This window comes from Bos javanicus, chromosome 11 (assembly GCF_032452875.1).
Source record: "Bos javanicus breed banteng chromosome 11, ARS-OSU_banteng_1.0, whole genome shotgun sequence".
Classification (NCBI taxonomy): Eukaryota; Metazoa; Chordata; class Mammalia; order Artiodactyla; family Bovidae; genus Bos; species Bos javanicus.
In genome coordinates this window covers 38,626,466-38,650,262 of record NC_083878.1, presented here as the reverse complement: position 1 = coordinate 38,650,262, position 23,797 = coordinate 38,626,466, and the positions used below count along the sequence as shown (strand labels likewise).

Genomic DNA, 23,797 nt, shown 5'->3' with positions numbered 1-23,797 from the left:
ATGCTTATTAAAATGCAGATTCCTGAGCTCCACCTCAGACCTATTGAATCAGAATAAGGGGAGAGCAGAACCTAAGAATCTGCATTTTAACTCCAGCTGATTGGCAGAGATTCTGAAGTTTCAGATCCACTGCCAAGACCTTGGGAGCTGGTAAGTTTCCATCACGCTAGGCATTTGACCCCCTCCCTCCTGACGAGGGTTACTCCCCCGGCAGGTGCTAGAACTCAGCAATGCTCCCTCTACAAATGCACTGCGTGGGCTGCAGGTGCATCCCATAAGCCTGACCAGAGAACACTGAACATGCGGCCAGGGAATAAAGGTCCAAAATTGGTTGTTAGAAAAAGAAAGTCTGATAAATACATTACGATATATAAAATAACTAATAAGAACTTGCTGTGCAGCACAGGGATCTCCACTCAATACTCTGTAATGGCTTACACGGGAAAATAATCTAAAAGAGAGTGGATATATGTGTATGGATAGCAGATTCACTTTGCTGTACACCTGAAACTAACACAACATTGTAAATCAGTTATACTCCAATGAAGATTTTTTAAAAAAGAAAAAGTCTTTAATGCATATAGGACGTTAAACAATTGTCAAAAACAGGGTTGGCACTGGAGAAGCGAAAAGCAAGCCATGGAAGGTCTGCATGGCCAAAATGAGAGAGAACACCACGCTGAATTCCAGAGATACAGATCAATGCCCAGATGGGATTTGTTCTGTCTTTTTAAATTTTTTGTTCTGACTACGCGTTTGTGTATTACCAGCTTATGTTTGCAAGAGTGGGACAAATCTGTTGAAGAGATGGCAGGAAAGCAGCAGACACAGGTGGAATCAGAAAGACTTTCCTCCCTCTTTCCATTGAATGCTGGCTCTGCTGCTCTGTAGGTTAGGTACTTGCAAAACTAAGGATCCGTAAGCCTCGTTAAAGGGCGTGTAAGTGTCCTCGTCTGCGCTGGAGATAATGATGAGAGTACCTGCAACATTAAGGCCACTATGACGAGTCAATAAAGAAATGACCGGGCAGGCCTTAGCACTGCCTTAGCACTGGACTCCATACACATTTAGATTTTTATTATATGCCTCAGATTTCCAACAAGGCCTTTACAAATTCTTACAGCAGGTAAAGTTCAAAACCTTCCTAGATGGTCAGAAGTTATTGAATTGGTCAGCAGCTACTGAATTGAATTTTGCAAGTAATGAAAATACAGAAACTCGGGTTTCTGGTATAAATTGAGGAGAGCATGGATTTGAAAGAGATGTAGGTGCCTTTCATACTAGTTCACATACAATTGAGACAGACAAGCGGTTTCTTACTTGTTCTAGTGGAATTGTAACAGAGTAAAACAACCAATAGCACAAATCAACCAATTTTCCTCATAAGCAGGGGGAAAAACACCGAATTCCAGGATGAATACTGGAAGGTACAAATAGGCATCAAAGTTCTGAAATGGCACTCACCCTTCCTTAATAGGAATACGCTTCTTTAACTGCTATCCTCGCTCCTGACTTGTCCTGGCAATGCTCCCTTGCTTTCTGGATTGTCATTCTAAAAGCTTGATGTACCTTAGAATCACCTGGAGGGTTTGTTAAAACAGAGATTTATAGGCCCATCCACAGCATTTCTGATCCAGGGAGTCCTGGGCAGGACCTGAGAATTCGCATCTTCACAAGTTCCAGGGAGGCTCCTGACTGAGTCCTCATTTTCAACAGCACATACTTAATTCCATCCCTTAGGAGTCACTCAACCTCTTTATGCCTCAGGTGCTGCATCTATAAACTGGGGATAAGAACATTTACCTCACTGGGTTATTGTGAGGATTAAATTAGTTACTCCTTAAAAAGTGCTTAGAACACTTTCTGTAACTGTTAATCCCTCCATAAATGTGGGCCTTGGTTCAGAGAGAGAGCTGCAGTAAGGAAGTGCTCTACTAATACAATCCTCCATGCTTGCTCTATGCAACTCATGTGGTCCCACAAAACAAGTCTCTTTCTCCTTGTGCTCATTACATCAAGCTAAATTAAAAATAACAACACCTAAAATTTATTGAGTACTCACTATGCACTGGAGAAGGCAATGGCACCCCACTCCAGTACTCTTGCCTGGAAAATCCCATGGACAGAGGGGCCTGGTAGTCTGCAGTCCATGGGATCGCTAGGAGTCGGACACGACTGAGCGACTTCACTTTCACTTTTCCCTTTCATGCATTGGAGAAGGAAACGGCAACCCACTCCAGTGTTCTTGCCTGGAGAATCCCAGGGACGGGGGAGCCTGGTGGGCTGCTATCTATGGGGTCGCAGAGTCGGACACAACTAAAGTGACTTAGCAGCAGCACTATGTACTAGGCATGCTAAGCAATTTACATACATTCTTTCTGTCACTTTCACAACAATCCTGGGAGGTGCAACTATAATCCCACTTGTGCAAATGAGGAGAATGAGGCTGCAAAAGTACCTAAATATCTTAAGTATCTTGTGTTGTCTCACAACCTCTAAGTGTCAAGACTGGGATCTGAACCCCAAAACCCATGAATGCAAAGCCCATGCCCTTCATCAGCCCAGATGAAACAAGTAGGTTTCATTGTCCATCATCTCATCTGCTAAGAGCTGCCTGGGGCACAGTATTCTGAGGCATAAATATCCTGGCTTAAGAGGAAGGATTGCTAGAATTGATTAGACATATCTAGCTGCCATGCAAGCTAGTGGGGGTGGGGAGGAAGTAAAAACATAGACCAGATATTTGCTGTCCCTGCACTTTGCTATGGCAACACAGATGGTGGTAAAGGTTTCCTAATTTTATTGATGATTATATTTAAATACACACAAATCAAGTGAATGCTCTCAGGAGTTGCTAATGATTTCAGATCTGTAGTCCGGCTCCCCTGCCCACTGTAATTTAATTCTCATGGTATTTCAGTGCATCCCGACAAAGGCAAATAGTTGTGTGACTAAGAGTCATCTGTAGACGATACAGAACCATTGTTCTTTGGTTTTATCCAGTGGGGATATGGTGGTTGAAAATTGTCATTAGACTATCTGACATGATTAATAAATATTCTAGCAAGCTTTTGGATAGTATTCAAGGATTTAAAGGGGAAAGCAATATTCTGTTTTCAGGTAAAACAAAAAAAACACCAAAGATTTAGCCTCCTGAAGCTGACTCCTGTTGGTGTTAAGATATTTTCCAACTCCCTTAAGCCCAGGGTTCTCAAATTTCAATACATGGGGAAACTGACATCAGGAAGTTTGTTACAAAGATTTCTAGTTCCCTGCCCAGGAGATTCTAATCCCGAGGGTCAGGGACGGAGCAAGGTAGTTGCACGGCACATAGGTACCACAGGTCCTAGGACAAGACCTGGGAAGCCTTGCCTTAGAGGACAAGGACAATCCTGCCTGCCTACAGAGGACCACGGGCCAAGAGGCGGAGCCTCGGACTTCAGTTTTGATTTCTGACCATTCTAGTACATGCTGTAGAACAGGCGTTCCTTCTGTTTTTCAACAGGAAGAAAGCTTTTCTATTCAAAACATATCTTAGACATCACTAGATATCAGTTGAGAAGATGAAGAATGGCAAAAACTACAATTCATTTTGTAGTTATTATAGATAAATATGTATATATTTGCCACAATACTATACAAATAGATATTTGAGAAAGAGGAGAAACTCTGTGTAAGAGACAGTGTTTAATTCATCTGTATGAAATGTTCTGTGCACATACAAATTTTAAATCTTTTACAGCAACTCTGCAAACCTTTCCTCACTGCTCCTCCCAATCCTGCCTGCCTACAGAGGACCATGGGCCAAGAGGAGAAACCCCTGACTCCAGGTTTGATTTCTGACCATTCTAGCACAGCTGTCCCTTGGTTTGTAGATGAGCCATCACTCACTGGAGAAGGAGAGAGGAAAAATCACCCTCATGGAGCCCTTATATGACAAGTGTGGATCCACATTAGCTGTTTCACATACAATTCCTTCTTCCACCATCAGCACTAACACAGTCCAAACCCAAATTTGATTAATAAATTCTCATTTTACTGTAAAGTCAGATATCTCCATCCCTTATATCTCAGTTCCAGTTCCTATGTTTTTTAAGGCTAAAGCTCACATTTGTAAGCAGTATTGAGTCTGAAAAAGGTGTTGGGTATCTACCGTGAGCAAAGCACTATGTTGAGCACCATAAAGAACTTATTAAAAATCAGCTTGGATTGAATACTAGGGTTCTTGTCATTAAAGAAATATTCATTTGGATATTTTTGGATGGTTTTTATTCTGTTGTCAGATTTAAAACTCTTCTTGCCTTTAGAAATGGAAAGGTAGGAAAACAGGATTGTCTTTTCTTTATTAAGAGTTACTCAGTTCCAACAGACGTGGTTTAAATAAGATTATGATCCCAATTTCCTTTTGTTTATATGCACATTCATTTTGGCTGGGTTTCCCTGAGAAATCCCTGCCTAGACAGTGGAAGGTGTTGGTCTAAAATTCAAAATTTCCAGAGAAAATCTATAAAGCACACGTGAGCAGAAATAAACAAGGAATGTATGTAAAAGACAAAGACAGCACAATGATCAGTAACCAGGAAGTGCTTGCCCGTGTCTGTCGTTCCTGGACTGTGTCGTGGCTGGACATGGCGTGTTTGTTTGATATTGTTGTAAATGGTAACAATGAGGACTTGGACTGTGCTGAAAGCCCAAACTTAATAATACAAGGAAAAAGCACTCAGAAAGCTATCTTAATTGACTCTGATGTTTTCTGGGGGACTGTGCTCAGATGTAAAACCACCGTGCTCATAGATGATTGAGCTGTAGTTCATTAAGAAATGCTTGAAGGGTGATGAGAAAGGAGAAAATGAGAACTGCTTCATTGGGGGAAATTTTTTTTTAATGCTATTTGTCTTCATGACACCAAGGAGAAGCACAAGGAGATTCAGCAGCTGCATTCAGTTTGTGATGACCTTTCACCTCCGTTGATCTCTGACCTGGCTGTTTCAATCACACAGATGCAGCAGCTCGACCAGGAGATGTTTAAGGAGACAGTTTTCCTTTGTAGTGCAGTGGGAGGAAAAGAAGTTGAGAAGACAATCTCTCCAGCAAAACAAATTGCTTCTGTGCTTCAGCTGACAAAGGGTTAACAGACCATCAGGCCCAGTTTCTGCTCAGCAGTTTAATTGCTGCAGGCCAGGAAATATTGGAGGGAGAGAGGGCTGTTACTGAGGACCTCATTTTTCAAAGACCTGTCAGAAAGCTAGGCCACTGCACAAGTTTGATATGCAAACCAGAAATTGGGTCTCTCTCCCAAATTCAAATGACTCAGGTCCTATGGACCTGCCCCTCAGCAGGAATTCTATAGGTGTTGGCCCCCAGGATCCTTTTAATCTGTTAATAGATGGTTTCCCAAAAGAGGCACACCAGACAGAGAGTGTGAGGGTGTGTGTGTTTGTGTGTATGTGACTTTAAAGCAGGGTTCCTAAGCTTTAGGATGCTTCAGAACCACCTGGAGGACTTGTTAGATATTATTCAGCCCACACTTCTATATCTGTTTCAGCAGATCTGGGGTGTGGGGCAGAAATCTGTATCTCTAGTAATTCTGAGGTATGCTGTTGCTGCTGGTCTTGAGACCTCTGTGAGAAACAGTGTTCTAAAATACACTTTCCACTGTCTTCTTTCTGCCGTAATAACTACACTTATACACACACACACCAAGATAATAAATGTTACATATTATAAGTTACAAAAATGCCAACATTATCATTATTAATAATAGCTACTTTGAGTATGCTCTGTGTGCAGTGCTATCAATTCTCCAAGGCAGATATTATTGCCCATTTTTACCAATTAAGGCCTGACCCAGCCCAAATCCAACTCCTAAACCCATGATTTTAACTTCTTTAACATATATCTAGCAAGTAATAAAACAATGAGTTAAAATTAACCAACATGCACATGTTTTTAATCAATGTATTTTCTATATGCTAATAACAAACACGGGCTTCCCTGGTGAGTCAGCGCCTGCCAGTGCAGGAGATGCAGTTTCAGTCCGTAAGTGAGAAAGATGCCCTGGAAGAGGAGATGGCAACCCACTGCAGCATTCTTATCTAGAGAACCCCATGGACACAGGAGCCTGGAGGACTAGACAACAGCAATAACAACATACCTGTACTAACTCTCAGTAGAAGAGTATAAACCTCCATATATCACCTAGAGCTAAAAAAAAGGAATATGCAAGGAATATTGCAAAATCAACCAGCCAAGAAATGCGTACTGAGTTCTTCCTGAACTTGAGGACCACAGGACAAGCCAGCTTCCTGATCCAATGCACCTGAAACAAGAAGGGAATAGTCTAAGATTAGTGCAAATGTCGAACGTAAGTGTCACGAGATTTTTTTTCCTGCCTTGACAAACAGTAGTAAGTGCAAAAGATAATATGGCACCCTAGCAATGTCTTAGAGCAGTGGTTCTCAAGGTTTACCCAGTCTCCCGGAGGGCTTGTTGAAACTCATACAACTGCCTTCCACTTTCAGATTTAATAGGACTTGTGAGAGGCCCAAGAATTTGCCTTGCTAACAATTTCTCAAGTGATGCCGAAGCTGTAGGTCCAGGGACCACACTGTAAAAAATACCGTTTTAAATGAGGCTTCCTGGATCTGATCCAACTTTTAGGCATGGATTCAGCAGACCACTGCTGGAGTGACTCCCATGTGTAAAGCTTCTTTCTAGCTCTGAGAATAAAGCTGTAAGCCAAACAGACAAAATCTCTGCCCTCACTGGGCTATCTAGGAAGGACACTGACAGGAAATAAGAAATTCATAATGTAACAGGTGATTTGAAAAATGGGCAGATAGAGGACTCTCTTAGTGCATTCACCTCTCTTGAGAAGATAATATCCATCAGAACAAGCCAGTGTAAGCATCTTGGTGACGAGAGTTCCAAAGAGGAAGTACAAAGGCCCTGAGACAGAAATGTGCTCAAAGAAAAAGTGAATTCAAAGAAAAGCAAGGAGACTAGTGGCAGAGGGGTTTGTGCAAAAGGAGAATGGTAGATGAAATTCAGATTTAACAGGAGTCAACTTTCTAATAAACACCAAGGCTCAGAAATGACGTCTCAGGTGCAATTACTTGTAAAGCTCATCCAACTTTTTCAGTTTCTCATCAACACTATTTTGGTGTGAGATTTGAGAATAGACATGTTCCCTGAAGCAGAAAACAAAGAATACATCCTCATAGGAAAGGTTTCGAAGAAGGCAATGGCACCCCACTCCAGTTCTCTTGCCTGGAAAATCCCATGGACGGAGGAGCCTGGTAGGCTGCAGTCCATGGGGTCGCTAAGAGTCGGACACGACTGAGCGAATTCCCTTTCACTTTTCACTTTCATGCGTTGGGGAAGGAAATGGCAACCCACTCCAGTGTTCTTGCCTGGAGAATCCCAGGGACGGAGCAGCCTGGTGGGCTGCCATCTATGGGGTCGCACAGAATTGGACACGACAGAAGCAACTTAGCAGCAGCAGCAGGAACGGCAGGAAAGGTTTATTAGGCATGCTTGGAAACAGAGCTTTGCATGATTTTTATTGAAAAAAATCATGTCACCCTCCTAAACAAGACCCTGAATCAAGCTTACATATTGAATATGCAAATGGAGGAAAGAATTGAATCCAAAGAGGAAAGGGAAGCTCTTGATGACAGACAAGATATGGAGGGCAAAGGAGGGAAAGAATGGATATGCATGGCTATGAATGAGGATTTAGAGAAGGAAAGGAATTTACACGAGGATGACAGCGAGTCTGGCTTTATACCTAAGTCTCTGTGAATCTAGTGGAAGTGCGTGTTTGTGTGTGTATGTGTGTGTGCGTGTGTGTACATACGCACACTGAGAAGTAGGGGAGATAATAAGACTTGGAGAAAAGTCATGGCTGAACACAAACAGATGACAAATGAAACCCCCTAATTAAATATGTTACCTGAAGAAGTGAGCATGGAGGGTGGAGAACAGAAGGTGGGGACTCAGCCCTGGTGCAGAGAGATGACCATGGGAGGAAGAAGAGATACAGAATCAACAGCAGGGTACCAAAAGTTCACAACAGCCCACCCGCCTATTACCCTGAATTACTGTTTCTGACAGAACTGCAGCAAACACAAATCGGGAAAAGGCTAGTTATTCTGTCCTTCAAGCATCTGGCTTTGCAAAAGGGAGTTCACATTACAGAAAACACTTCATCCCATAAATAAGTCAGACTCAATTATTTTATATCAAAACAATATCTTAGCTTTTAACAAGCACAACTGCCAATACACAGAGTCACGCGTTGTGAATCACTATTTGCTCCTTCCTACACTTTCTAATTTCCTGCTAAGGAGACAGGGCTGAATGGGGTCATTAATCTGAATTAGAAATACTGTGACCTGCTCTGCACTTTGCTTGCTAACACTGTGATGGAGCTGGATCTGTGGGGGGTTTACTTTCCATTCAGTTCTGAGGAAGACATGGAACAGAGAGATGGAGGGAGATTCTGAGTGAGTTTTAACTTTTAAGCCCTTTTTAAACTCCAGATACAATTTGGGCGTCTCACTATGGGGCTTTGAAATCATTGCTGTTATCTCAATGCTTTTACTGGAAATGGCATCAAATGACAAACTTCACTCAGCCTCTGTCTGGGTTCTAGAAGGCTCACCTACGCAGCCTAAAATTATATGCTGGCTTTATTAGAAAAGGGGAAATGTATGTATCTTGCTCAAACTACTGCACAATTGCACTCATCTCACACACTAGTAAAGTAATGCTCAAAATTCTCCAAGCCAGGCTTCAGCAATATGTGAAGCATGAACTTCCTGATGTTCAAGCTGGTTTTAGAAAAGGCAAAGGAACTAGAGATCAAATTGCCAACATCCGCTGGATCATCAAAAAAGCAAGAGAGTTCCAGAAAAACATCTATTTCTGCTTTATTGACTATGCCAAAGGCTTTGACTGTGTGGATCACAATAAACTGTGGAAAACTCTGAAAGAGATGGGAATACCAGACCACCTGACCTGCCTCTTGAGAAACCTATATGCAGGTCAGGAAGTAACAGTTAGAACTGGACATGGAACAACAGACTGGTTCCAAATAGGAAAAGGAGTACGTCAAGGCTGTATATTGTCACCCTGTTTATTTAACCTATATGCAGAGTACATCATGAGAAACGCTGGACTGGAAGAAACACAAGCTGGAATCAAGATTGCCGGGAGAAATATCAATAACCTCAGATATGCAGATGACACCACCCTTATGGCAGAAAGTGAAGAGGAACTCAAAAGCCTCTTGATGAAAGTGAAAGTGGAGAGTGAAAAAGTTGGCTTAAAGCTCAACATTCAGAAAACGAAGATCATGGCATCCGGTCCCATCACTTCATGGGAAATAGATGAGGAAACAGTGGAAACAGTGTCAGACTTTATTTTGGGGGGCTCCAAAATCACTACAGATGGTGACTGCAGCCATGAAATTAAAAGACGCTTACTCCTTGGAAGGAAAGTTATGACCAACCTAGATAGCATATTCAAAAGCAGAGACATTACTTTGCCAACAAAGTTTCGTCTAGTCAAGGCTATGGTTTTTTCTGTGGTCATGTATGGATGTGAGAGTTGGACTGTGAAGAAAGCTGAGCACCGAAGAATTGATGCTTTTGAACTGTGGTGTTGGAGAAGACTCTTGAGAGTCCCTTGGACTGCAAGAAGACCAACCAGTCCATTCTGAAGGAGATCAGCCCTGGGATTTCTTTGGAAGGAATGATGCTAAAGCTGAAACTCCAGTACTTTGGCCACCTCATGTGAAGAGTTGACTCATTGGAAAAGACTCTGATGCTGGGAGGGATTGGGGGCAGGAGGAGAAGGGGACGACAGAGGATGAGATGGCTGGATGGCATCACTGACTCGATGGACATGAGTCTGAGTGAACTCTGGGAGTTGGTGATGGACAGGGAGGCCTGGCGTGCTGCAATTCATGGGGTCATGAAGAGTCGGACACGACTTAGCGACTGATCTGATCTGATCTGATGTATCTTGCTGGCTTAACTGATGTAACGCAATGGATGATTCACTGGCACTGCCATGGAGGGAAGCATCTAAATGAGTTAGGGGCACCTGCAAGGCCTTTGGTTCTGTAAGTGTCTCCCACAACTGCCTGCTTACTTCAGAGTAAATATAGTGAATGGCCCTTCAAAAAACATAATGGCAAAACCATCATTGACAGCTTTCAGATAGTTATTTCACTTGTAATAACTACTTGCTGGGTGGGCTGGGATAAGACACCGAGAGAAGACTCAAGTTTATTAATTTATCTTCTTGTTTAAATCTGGTAAGAATTTTGATGGAATTACTGGGGCTGATGGGAGTTAGGAATTCTCTTCAGAGCTATACCCGCCTTGTTCTCTTGAGGCACCTGGAAGAGAGTCACAGGTTACAGCAGACACATAGTGTAGCAACCTGTGGTTGAAAGATGCCTTTCTTGACCTACCCAACCTAGCTCTACCCCCTGACTGGTCACAGCCCTTGCTGTTAACAGTACTACGAAGGGAAATTCATTAGAAATAGAGTGGGTCTGCAAAGGGTTGGGTGAATTCCCAGTAGGTAGGTCTGTTGGGCGTCCCTGCTGGTTCAGATGGTAAAGAATCTGTCTACAATGCAGGAGACCTGGGTTTGATCCCTGGGTTGGGAAGATCCTCTGGATAAGGGAATGGCAACCCACTCCAGTATTCTTGCCTGAAAAATTCCATGGACAGAGGAGCCTGGTGGGCTACAGTCCATGGAGTCGCAGAGAGTTGGACATGATTGAGCGACACACACACACACACACACACACACACACACACACACACACAGAGGTATGTTAGGGTGTGTCTGGAGGTGCAGGCCCAGCCTTCTGAGGTCAACAAGAATGGCTGTACCCCCTCAAGCCACTGCTGGATGTCTCTCCCAGGCTCCAAATTCAGAACTGAAGGGACTGCGGCTTGAGCTAAGAGTCATTCATTTGTCTGTCTTAATCACTGGGTCCCACCACCCCACTCCACCTTGGAAGCTGGGAGGATGGGAGCCTCACATTTTCTTTATAGCTTGTGTGTGAAAAACGTTCCCTTTCTGACTCATCCCCTGGCCCCACGTGGCCTCCCGTGGTCCTGGGTGGTAGGTCCCTGAAATAGGCCCATCAGCAACTTCACCCTGACCTTCTTGAGCTGGCCAGCATTCTACTGCCCACTCCACGTACCCCATCTCCTCCTGAGAGACCAGAGGTGACTGCAGCCAACTTGCTTTGGAGCCTTGGGCTTTGGGGGTTTTGTTGTGGTTATTGTTGTTTAGTCGCTCAGTTGTGTCTCACTCTTGGATCTCATGGACTGCAGCCTGCCAGGCTCCTCTATTCATGGGATTTCCTAGGCAAGAATGCTGGAGTGGGTTGCCATTTCCTTCTCCACAGGATCTTCCTGACCCAGGGATCGAACCCACATCTCCTACCAGTTTCTTGCATTGCAGGCAGATTCTTTACCACTAAGCCACGTTGCTCTAGGGCTATGGAAAACTCAAGTAATTTTCTGTGGTCACAACCCCAGGGTCCCAGTCAGTGTAATTATAAGTCAATCACTTCCCTTCCAATTCTGGTTTCTCTTCCCATTGGGCAGGTAAAATCACTTCCATGGCTCCCTTCTCCCCTCAGTAGGACATTTGTACAGGCCATTTACCTCACATCACATGAATCTTCTCAACTGAATGTTATTTGGGGGTTTGCCCTTATTTATTGAACTCAGAGAGTGGAAGGCCTGTCATCCACCTCACCTCCCTCTACAGCCTAGGGCAGTCTTTTCTTTCCCTAAGTGTGAGTGCCAGGCAGACAATCCGTGGATAAAGAAACCACCCTAACACAATCTGCAGCCCTCAGTCCCCTACAGCCTGACTTGGAGATGCCCCCAGCATGTACTGAGGCCAGAGGTAGCAACATGCTCTCCACATGAAGCCATGGAGGACAGGACAGGGCAAGAGGAGGCTTTATATGCACTGGGAAATGTGAGGGAGAACCCCTTCCAAGCAGGTCCAGACCTCCCTCACTACATTAACTAGAAGGAAGAAAGAGAAAGAAAGTGGGAGAAAGGGAGGGAGAGAGAGAAAAGAAAGGAAGGAAGGAAAGAAAGAAGGAGAGACAGAGAGAAAGAAAGAAAAGAAATGCCTTCTTGAGTCAAGTAAAGCAGTGCCCAGGTAGTTCGATGGTAAAGAATCGGCCTCCAATTCAGGAGATTCAGGAGACTCGGTTTCAATCCCTGGATCAGGAAGATCTCCTGGAGGAGGAAATGACAACCCACTCCAGTTTCTTGCCTGAAAGTACTAAGGACAGAGGAGCCTGGTGGGCTACACCTCTCCATGAGTCCATGGCATCATTAAGAGTCGGACACGACTAAGCATGCACATATTTATGAGTCAGTTGTGTGGAGCCAGAATCCAGGGGGCTTGGGCAAGTGTCCCTAGAACAGCTCCTAACTGCCCTTCCCCTCTCTGCTCATCAACAATCCCACCAAACAACCCCACAGAAGGTGTCTGTGTTAAAGCTTTTCATGAGGTAGGAGTTCTGCTTTGGCCTAAACCAACCCACAGAGCCCAGACCCCGGGAAGTTCTATGCCTGACATGCCTCATCATCTTTGAAACCTTAAAATTCCCTGAGTGATATGCATTTCCAAGGTTCCAGGTTTGCAGTTTCCTTTTTCTGAGAGCATGGATTTTGCAGTCAAACTTGGAGCCAGATTCACTGTCCATTCTTGCCCCAACAGCACACACTTCAGAGGCCTTGTTGCATTTTTAATTATGTCATTTAGCCACTGTCAGCATTTCCACAATCATTTCTTGTGCTCCTTCCTCCAGCATTTTTCAACATAGCAGCAATTTCCCACAGAGGATGTCAATATAGTAGCATAAAGTCGAAATAGAGTGTGGTCATAGAGTTGGGCGGACCTGAGTTCAGATCTCAAGTCAGCAACTTCGAAGCTTCATGGCCTTGGGCAAGTTACCAAACTTTGATTCCAGTGTCTTCATGAATAAAACAGGGGTGATAATGGCACCTACCTCCTGGAATAGTTGTGAGGATTAAATAAAATAATGAACAAAAATATCCTGGGTCAAGAGCAGCTCTGCCCAGTAAGTGTATATTGTGAGCCATGCGTTCAATTTTAAATTTTGGTTTTTTTTTCTTTCACTTTCAATATTTTACTTTATTTTTTTTTAAATACAAGTATTTTATTTTATTTTTTTTCTTAGAAAAGCTTTTAGTATCAACATACTCAGAATACATTTTTTTGTGAAAACAATATGCAGCTGTTTAATATATTATAAATTCCTTAATTTTATAGTTTTCAATTGTCTAAATACCAAAAGAATCCCATAATCTGACATAAAGAGGAACCATTTTCTATATTATACCAAAATTACAATTTACCCATATTCTTTTTTTATATTATTTTTTTATTTTATTTTTTAACTTTACAATATTGTATATATGGAATTTAGAAAGATGGTAACAATAACCCTGTGTACGAGACAACAAAAGAGACACTGATGTATAGAACAGTCTCGTGGACTCTGTGGGAGAGGGAGAGGGTGGGATGATTTGGGAGAATGGCATTGAAATACGTATAATATCATATATGGAACGAGTTGCCAGTCCAGGTTCGATGAACGATACTGGATGCTTGGGACTGGTGCACTGGGAGGACCCAGAGGGATGGTAGGGGGAGGGAGGAGGGAGGAGGGTTCAGGATGGGGAACACGTGTATACCTGTGGCAGATTCATGTTGATGTATGGCAAAATCAATTTTAAATTTTGTAGTAGCTTCATTTTTAAAAAGGGAAGACAGTTGAACTTAATCTTATCTATTATAAACAGCATCAGTATAAAATATATAAATGAGGTATCTTTAAATCCTTCTTATCATACTAAATCTTTGAAATCTTATGTGTATTTTATACATCTCAGTGTAGACTAGCCACATGCCAAAGGCTTGTGTGTAGTGACTATAATATGTTTCTCTGCAACCGATTAGTTTCACACCAGATTCCCACTAAGGCCCAGTTCAAAAGAATGGGGTGGGCTATGCATGAGGATGTTGGGCGGGGCCAACACACTTCTCCAGAGATGTGGAAGGAAAGGAGCAGCTGCAAGGGAAGATTAAGCTCAGCTGCGCTCCCATCGATCAATAAATCAGTCCATCTTTATCGAGCTCCTCTGCCTGTACATGCTCATTAGCTAGCATGGACCCAAGAGTTGCAGCTCTGAGTCTGGGATTGGAGGGGGAGGAGAAGGCCTCTGGTCAAAATATTTGCACCTCACAAAGTTCAGTGGCATCCCCATAGTGTCATTAGCTAGTTCATGCTAAAATGTTAATGACTTATCAGCTTTCATTCTTTCTAAAGGGCCTCTAGCCCAGGGAGTGATCCTGGGTAGGGACCACCGAAAAGGGTAAAATGATGGAGAAGTAAATACTAAAGGCAAGTTTTGCCATTTTCCCTAAGGTTTGGGACGTGAATATTAATTAGGGTCAGGACAGAAGGTAGGAGCAAGGTTCTGGTGACAGAACCGCTTTCATTCCCTCGCTCATCCCCTCCCCGAATGTGACCTTCAGCTGGTCAATTAGACTCTCAGGCCTCTGCTCCCTGACCAGTACAAGGGGAATGTCCACCAAGTAGAGATGGGAAGATAAAGCACTTAGTGAAGCTCTCAGCTTAAAACAAAACAAAAACATGGCAGTTACTTATATTCATATTGAATTAAACCCAGATTGACAAGAGCTACAACCTTGGAAAGGGGGCTGGCTAGTGGATCTTCCTTGGCCTTCCCCTTCTTGTCATCCAGGCTTCATTTGGTGCTCTTTTATGACACTGTCACTTGCAAAATTGTCCAAACTTTTTGATATTCATCCCCTTTCATTTATATATCCTCTTTAACTTACTTCTTAATTGCTGGGTCTTGTAAGTTTATTGCTCTAAAATCTGAAATATCAAAGTGAGCCTCCCCAACCCAGTATTTTGGGACAAGGTGACCAAATGGAATTTTATTTTTCCCTTTGGTTCATAATTGTATAGATTCTGCCTGTGTCTTGTCTCAGGCTTTTCCCTCTTCAGAGCCTGCAGTGTGTCTTTATGCCATAGTCTTGCCTGCTCCCCATTCTCCATTCATTCTTTTAACAGACATTTATTGGATTCCCTCTAAGTGCTGCTAAGAAGGGCAGGGCCACAAGATGGTCCCTTTCCTCATAGTCATTACCTACTAATAGGTGAAGACAGACAAGAAATAAATAAGCAAATGAATAAAATAATTTCAGTGTACTAAAATATAAATAAGTGTGATAGAGAAAAGAAACAAGAGGTGGAGATGAAGACTACTAGATAAAAGGTTGTCCATGTGAGGGAAGAGGTCCTCAGGTGGGGAAGAGGCTAGAGTAAGACCCCGAGACATTGACTAGGATGAACTAGAATTAGGCTGGCTACAACCTCATGAGCTTGGGGGAATTGGACAGTCAGTGAGGGTGAAGGGATTGGCTGGAGCCAGATCATCAAGAGCTTTGTAGTCCATCATAAGGAGCCTAAACTTTACTTTAAATTTGGTGAGAAGTTGTTGAAAGGTTTTAACTATGGAAGTAACATAATCTGATCTGTGTTTTGCAAGATTCGCTTTGCCATCAAGTGGAACATGGATTAAGTTTGAGAAGAAAACAGATTGTAAATGTGGAGAGTGCTGCCTTAATCTCAAGGAGAGATGGTGGTCAGGACCACTGGAAAAAGGTAGATTGATTCGGAGCACATTTACAAACTAGAGAAGAGAATTAGAAGGGCTTGGTGATGGACTGGAAGTGCAGAGTAGGGTGAGGAAAAGTATTATAAAGAATGATTCTCTGTGGAGTAACTGGATCAAGGTACAAAGGTATCATTAATGAGATACGGAAGATATAAAGCAACGCATAGAGAATTAAGTGCCCTGTTTCAGACACACATTAATTTTTCAATGTCTACATGGTGTGATGTGTTAAAAGTGTGGATGGATTTGTGAGCCCAGAGCTCATCAACATGACCAGATGTGAATTTAGATGCCATAGCATAAAGATGACCTGTAATCCTCAGCAGTCAATCCAGTCATCTCCCTCCCACCAAGCCTTTCAGGTTCTCTCCCAGGGTCACAGTCCAGTGCTATTTTATTTGTTGAGCAGCCAGTAAGCCTGGGCCCACAGATTTCCAGGACTGACCAGAGTTCCAGGAGACAAAAACCCAGAGATGAGGTTCAGTTCAGTTCAGTTCAGTCACTCACTCGTGTCCAACTCTTTGCAATCACATGGACTGCAGCACACCAGGCCTCCCTCTCCATCACCAACTCCCAGAGTTTACTCAAACTCATGTCCATTGAGTCGATGATGCCATCCAACTACCTCATCCTCTGTCACCCGCTTCTCCTCCTGCCATCAATCTTTCCCAGAATCAGGGTCTTTTCAAAAGAGTCAGTTCTTCACATCAGGTGGCCAAAGTATTGGAGTTTCAGCTTCAGCATGAGTCCTTCCAATGAATATTCAGGACTGACGTGTTTTAGGATGGACTGGTTGGAGCGCCTTGCAGTCCAAGGGACTCTCAAGAGTCTTCTCCAACACCACAGTTCAAAAGCATCAATTCTTCGGTGCTCAGCTTTCTTTACACTCCAGCTCTCATATCCGTACATGACTACTGAAAAAACCATAGCTTTGACTAGATGGACCTTTGCTGGCAAAGTAATATCTCTGCTTTTTAATATGCTGTCTAGGTTGGTCATAAATTTTCTTCCAAGGAGTAAGCATCTTTTAATTTCATGGCTGCAGTCACCATCTGCAGTGATTTTGGAGCCCCAAAAATAAAGTCTGCCACTGTTTCCACTGTTTCCCCATCTATTTGCCATGAAGTAATGGGAATGGATGCCATGATCTTTGTTTTCTGAATGTTGAACTTTAAGCCAACTTTTTTACTCACTCTCCTGTTTCACTTACATCAAGAGGCTCCTTAGTTTTTCTTCACTTTCTACCATAAGGGTGGTGTCATCTGTATATCTGAGGTTACTAATATTTTTCCCGGAAATCTTGATTCCAGCTTGTGCTCCCTCCAGCCCAGCATTTCTCATGATGTACTCTGCATATAAGTTAAATAAGCAGGGTAACAATATACAGCCTTGACATACTCCTTTTCCTATTTGGAACCAGTCTGTTGTTCCATGTCCAGTTATAACTGTTGCTTCCTAACCTGCATACAGATTTCTCAAGAGGTAGGTCAGGTGGTCTGGTATTCCCATCTCTTTCAGAATTTTCCACAGTTTGTGGTGATCCACAGTCAAAGGCTTTGGCATAGTTAATAAAGCAGAAATAGATGTTTTTCTGGAACTCTCTTGCTTTTTTGATGATCCAACGGATGTTGGCAATTTGGTCTCTGGTTCCTCTGCCTTTTCTAAATCAAACTTGAACATCTGGAAGTTCACAGTTCATGTACTGTTGAAGCCTGGCTTGGAAAATTTTGAGCATTACTTTGCTAGCGTGTGAGATGAGTGCGATTGTGCGGTAGTTTCAACATTCTTTGGCATTGCTTTTCTTTGGGATTGGAATGAATACTGACCTTTTCCAGTCCAGTCGCCACTGCTGAGTTTTCCAGATTTGCTGGCATATTGAGTGCAGCACTTTCACAGCATCATCTTTTAGGATTTGAAATAGCTCAGCTGGAATTCCATTACCTCCACTAGCTTTGTTCATAATGATGCATCCTAAGGCCCACTTGACTTCACATTCCAGGATGTCTGGCTCTAGGTTAGTGATCACACCATCGTGATTATCTGGGTCATGAAGATCCTTTTTGTATAGTTCTGTGTATTCTTGCCACCTCTTCTTAATATCTTTGGCTTCTGTTAGGTCCATACCATTTCTGTCCTTTATTGAGCCCATCTCTGCATGAAATGTTCCCTTGGTATCTCTAATTTTCTTGAAGAGATCTCTAGTCTTTTCCATGCTATTGTTTTCCTCTATTGCTTTGTACTGATCACTGAGGAAGGCTTTCTTAACTCTCCTTGCTATTTTTTGGAGCTCTGCATTCAAATGGGTATATCTTTCCTTTTCTCCTTTGCTTTTTGGTTCTCTTCATAGCTATTTGTAAGGCCTCCTCAGACAGCCATTTTGCTTTTTTGCTCTTCTTTTTCTTGGGGATGGTCTTGATCCCTGTCTCCTGTACAATGTCACAAACCTCCAACCATAGTCCATCAGGCACTCTCTCTATCAGATCTAGGCCCTTAAATCTATTTCTCACTTCCACTGTATAATTGTAAGGGATTTGATTCAGGTCATACCTGAATGGTCTAGTGGTTTTCCCTACTTTCTTCAATTTAAGTCTGAATTTGGCAATAAGGAGTTCATGATCTGAGCCACAGTCAGCTCCTGGTCTTGTTTTTGCTGACTGTATAGAGCTTCTCCACCTTTTGCTGCAAAGAATATAATCAATCTGATTTCGGTATGGACCATCTGGTGATGTCCATGTGTAGAGTCTTCTCTTGTGTTGTTGGAAGAGGTTGTTTGCCAAGACTAGTGCGTTCTCTTGGCAAAACTCTATTAGCCTTTGCCTTTCTTCATTCTGTACCCCAAGGCCAAATTTGCCTGTTATTCGAGGTGTTTAGAGACCCAGTAGTCACTGCTGTTTCTGTGGAGCCACACCCTCTCATTCAATTCTTAGGAGCACTGCTCAGTGCCCATATAGTTTTCTCCCAAGGCTCACTGCAAGTTTACATAAGCACCTTTTGGAAAAATGGCTATCTCAGTAGGTACTCAAGCAAAAACTTGTTCTGGTTTTGAAAGTGGACACAAATGACCATTCCTATCTGTAAAAGCCTCTTTGATTGGTACCACATCCTTTGGGTGGCTAAATTTACTATTATTTCAGGCTTTTTAAAGCAAATATACTTTAGGCATTACATATAACCATGGTTATGACATCAAATGAAAGGAAATATAAACTTTGATAAACACGAGAGAGAGCAAGAGAAGAGACTGGGGCATATCCTGTGGTTACATCCCTAGGGAGCCCAGATTTCCACAATGATTTTTCTCAATGAGTCGATTCAGGAATCATGAGCTATCAGAGAAGAGAACCATTACTTATGATATCCAGTTTTTTTCTGGCTTTTATATTTCTCCCATTTTAACTGAAAGGATGCTGCACTGTTTTCCCCTTCTTGTGTGTATAGAATTTACTTCTAGACAAGTTTAACAAAATTCAAATTTTGAGTTTGTAAAATATTTCCAGAGGGTAGTCATTTATAAAGGAGATGCTGGTGAACAAGTACTTCAAGCAAAAATCACTACACTATTAAACATTTTGCATACTATTGTAATGTTTTCCATATAAAATTACAAAAATTTGCTAGCTATTTACCTGCTCTCAGCCTAAGGAGAATCAAAGCCATCAGCATATGCCACGCTAGCAAATTTTTTTCTGTTTTAAACTGCACTAGGGAGCTTGAATTTGCATGCTAAAGTAAATGAAACAATTTGATTATATTTGCTGAAACAGCCCATTACTGTGTATCATTTCAGAAGACCACAAAATTTAGCACATGTAATAGAAATGGATTGCCTCCTTCTAACCGTGAGAGCATTGAGAAGAAACCATAAAAACACTGGGTATTGTGATAAATTGAGTTCTCAAAAATAAGACTGGTTAATTTTCTTACCAATTATCTTGCCATTACTTGAATACAGTTTAAATACAAGTGTTAAGTCTTTGAATTTTCCCTATGAATATTTCAGTGTTTCCATTAGAAGGATTTAACTCTGCACTTATTTGTTCATATCTAATCTTCTAAGCCAATTAGATATCTTTTAGCTTTTGATGCCAAAAGAAGTATTGTTGTATGTGGTATGTTGCTTACTCTATAAGGAAGATTTCCAGCATGTGACAATTTAAGTTTTAATACAGAAGTTTCTAATGCGTCCATTTTCTAGTCAACATACTAACAAAAAATGTGTTTTAAAGGAAAGTTTCTTAATCTATCTCTATGGGAGTACTTTTGCTTAAGCAAGTCAGCAAGCTAAAATTAGAAATGTTCTCTGACAACAAAAAGCACACAAGCTCTACAAGAGGCCTGGGAATTGAACAGCGTGGGAACACAAAGCGAGTCATGATATGGAAACACTTGGCCTTGTGTCACCTTTCTGTGCAGATGCTCATGTTCACCTTTCTGAGGCACAAATCCCTTCTGTTCTCCTGGTTTCTGTCTGAGGTTTTGGTTGAAAGTGAAAGTCGCTCAGTCCTGTCTGTCTCTTTGTGATCCCATGGACTACAGTCCATGGAATTCTCCAGGCCAGAACTCTGGAGTGGGTAGCATTTCCCTTCTCCAGGGGATCTTCCCAACCCAAGGATCAAACTCAGGTCTCCGACATTGCAGGTGGATTCTTTACCAGCTGAGCCACCAGGGAAGCCCAAGAATATTGGAGTGGGTAGCCTATCCCTTCTCCAGCGGATCTGCACAACCCAGGAATCGAACCCGGGGTCTCCTGCATTGCAGGCAGATTCTATACCAACTGAGCTATCAGGAGGTTTTGGTTAGGAGCTCATACTCTAAATGTGCAGGTGTCTCCACATAATTTTGGGCTTTTTGTTTCAATTTAATTGGGAGATTTTTTTTCACCATCAGAAAAGTAAGATGCATACTGTTCACAAAACAAACACACACACAAACACAAACCTTAAAGAAATATGTCTCAAAAAACTTTTCTCACAAATGCTTATTGACACAGAACATCTTAACAAGAATGCCAATCCAATATCTGGCCAAAGATAAAATGATAAAGCAAGGATGTTATGAGAAAGAAAATTGAAGACCTCTGGAAACAAATTGAAAAACCGAAGTAGTATCATTAAAGAGATAAATAAATTAGAAAAGCAAGTAGCAGAATAAATGCCACCGATAATTAAATTCCTAGCATAGAATAAAGACTTAAGATAATTGGGATACATGCATGCATACAAAGATTAATTAAAGCCATGGGGGAAAAGACAATTGATATAAAAGACATGGGATAACTGATATTCTTGAGAAAGCTTCATATATGGAGTAGTTACTTATTAAAACATATTAAAAAATATATATATATAACATATTATAGTATAGGAAAATTTATCTGAACCAATGGAAATTTTAAAAAATTATCTATAGTTGGGCATTTCCCTAGTGGTTCAGTGGCTAAGACTCTGTGCACCCAATGTAGGTGGCCCGAGTTTAATCCTGATCAGGGAACTAGATCCCAACATGCTGCAACTAAGAGTCTGCATGCTGCAATTTAAGATTATGCATGCCACAACCAAGACCCAGCTCAGCCAAATAAATAAATAAATATTTTTAAAAAATTGTCTATAGTTGGAAAGAACATGTGATCTGAGAAAATTAATACAGGAGTCTCCACCAAGGCAGATTCTAGTTAATTTCCTAAATTTCGGGAATAAAACAATTTCAGGCATCTGGACAGAAAGAGCAAATAACATGCAAGGAATTAAAACCAGACTGCTTTAGAGCAATCAGTGCTGTAAGACAATGAAACCACCATTCTGAGGTGAAAATAGCATGATTCTAAGATGTTATATCCAAATGGCAATCAAGTATAAAAGCATTATGAGCCATAAAAGGACTAAGAAAAGCAGTCTACCCATGAGCCCATCTGAGAAAAACTCAATAATGAAAAACCTGCCAACTTATTTTTAGTCAAAATTTAAAACTTAGAGAAACAGAGTTTTTTTTTAAAAACAGACTAATCACTTCATGGGAAATAGATGGGGAAACAGTGGAAACAGTGTCAGACTTTATTTTGGGGGGCTCCAAAATCACTGCAGATGGTGACTGCAGCCATGAAATTAAAAGATGCTTACTCCTTGGAAGAAAATTTATGACCAACCTAGATAGCATATTCAAAAGCAGAGATATTACTTTGCCAGCAAAGGTCCATCTAGTCAAGGCTATGGTTTTTCCATTGGTCATGTATGGATATGAGAGTTGGACTGTGAAGAAGGCTGAGCACCGAAAAATTGATGCTTTTGAACTGTGGTGTTGGAGAAGACTCTTGAGAGTCCCTTGGACTGCAAGGAGATCCAACCAGTCCATTCTAAAGGATATCAGCCCTGGGTGTTCTTTGGAAGGAATGATGCTAAAGCTGAAACTCCAGTACTTTGGCCACCTCATGCAAAGAGTTGACTCATTGGAAAACACTCTGATGCTGGGAGGGATTGGGGGCAGGAGGAAAAGGGGATGACAAAGGATGAGATGGCTGGATGGCATCACTGACTCAATGGTCGTGAGTTTGAGTGAACTCCGGGAGATGGTGATGGACAGGGAGGCCTGACGTGCTGCGATTCATGGGGTCGAAAAGGGTTGGACACGACTGAGCAACTGAACTGAACTGAACTGAATGATGACCAGTCAGTTCATTTAAATATTAAACATATGTAAATAGAAGTTACAGAATAAACCCAAACTAGGTGACAGTAATAATAAAATATACAAAAGTTGAAGGCAAGAGCAGAGAGAAGATGTGAAGATAGATGATAGTATTATGGCCTTATTCTATCACAGCAGAGAATAAATTTAAAATGTTGAAAATTTAAACATGTAACTTTAAAAATCTTGATTCCAATATCAATATTTTTCATGTTTTCTTAACTTTAGACAAACTTTTTATGAAATAAAAGAGGAAACATGAGATGAGATTAAGAAATAGACGTGAAATTCAGTAGTTCCTCTAGTCTTACTTCTAAGTTCAACTAATATTAAATGTAATGCTTTTTATTTCAAAATAACATTTATAATTTTATAAACATGATGATAAACTACTTATTTTTAAAAAGACTGAAAGTAGATATGTCAGATGTTAACAATGGCTCATTTTGAGTGATAGAAAGATTATTATAATTTCATCTTTGCTCTTTTCTGTAATTTTTTAAATTAAAAAAAAATTGAAGCACAAATTAGAGCTGGACCAGCAATATACGATAAGAGTTTTTCTCAGATTCTCCCCATTCTAGATAGATTTTTGAGGAATTTTTATCTTAGACTTTCCCTGGTGGTCCAGTGGTTAAGAACCCATGATTCCACTGCAAGGGGCACAGGTTTGATCCCTGGTCAGAGAAGTAAGATCCCACATGCCCCACAATGTGGGGGGAAAAAAAAAAAGAATTTTTATCTTAAGCTACTGGTGGTGGTGCTTTAGTCGCTCAATCGTGTCCGACTCTTGAGACCGCATGGACTGCAGCCCGCCAGGCTCCTCTGTCCATGGGATTCTCCAGGCAAGAGTACTGGAGTGGGGTGCCATTTCCTTCTCCAGGGGATCTTTCCAACCTGGGAATCAAACCTGGGTCTCCTGCATTGCAGGCAGATTCCTTACCAACTGAACTACAAGGCAAGCCCCAAGTACACACATATTTATCCATATATTATAGTATATATGCATGTATGTATAAATGGAATAAGTAGCCCTTCCATTTTTTTCATTCTATGTATACCCCTCTAACCCTCCCCTCATCAAGCCCTGGCTCTCTTTCTTTGCTTGTTCAGTAGACTAAAGGTAGCACAGCATGGTGTCATGAAAAGGTGTGTTTCCTGCCTCCTCACTTAGCCGCAAGAGAGGGGCTTCTCTTTCCAGGCCTCACTGCTTCATCTATAACACATTATCTCCTGCCTGATGATAGGACTTCAATAAATAACTGAGCAGATACTTGGGTTGGAGCTGAGGAACATGGAAAAGGCCTGGGCCCTAAACAACT

At 41.7% G+C, this 23,797-nt stretch overlaps 1 protein-coding gene across 3 annotated transcripts in view; it reads right to left on the bottom strand.

Annotated features, from left to right (window-relative positions):
- Nucleotides 1-5,922: 5,922 nt before the first annotated feature.
- The window catches only part of LOC133257032 (uncharacterized), a 471,344-nt gene continuing 453,469 nt past the window's right edge, over nt 5,923-23,797 (bottom strand). For all 3 annotated transcript variants that reach the window (XM_061432428.1, XM_061432426.1, XM_061432429.1), the window contains exon 6: nt 5,923-6,319. The gene's annotated coding sequence lies outside the window, so the exon portion shown is untranslated. The remainder of the gene's footprint in view (nt 6,320-23,797) is intronic.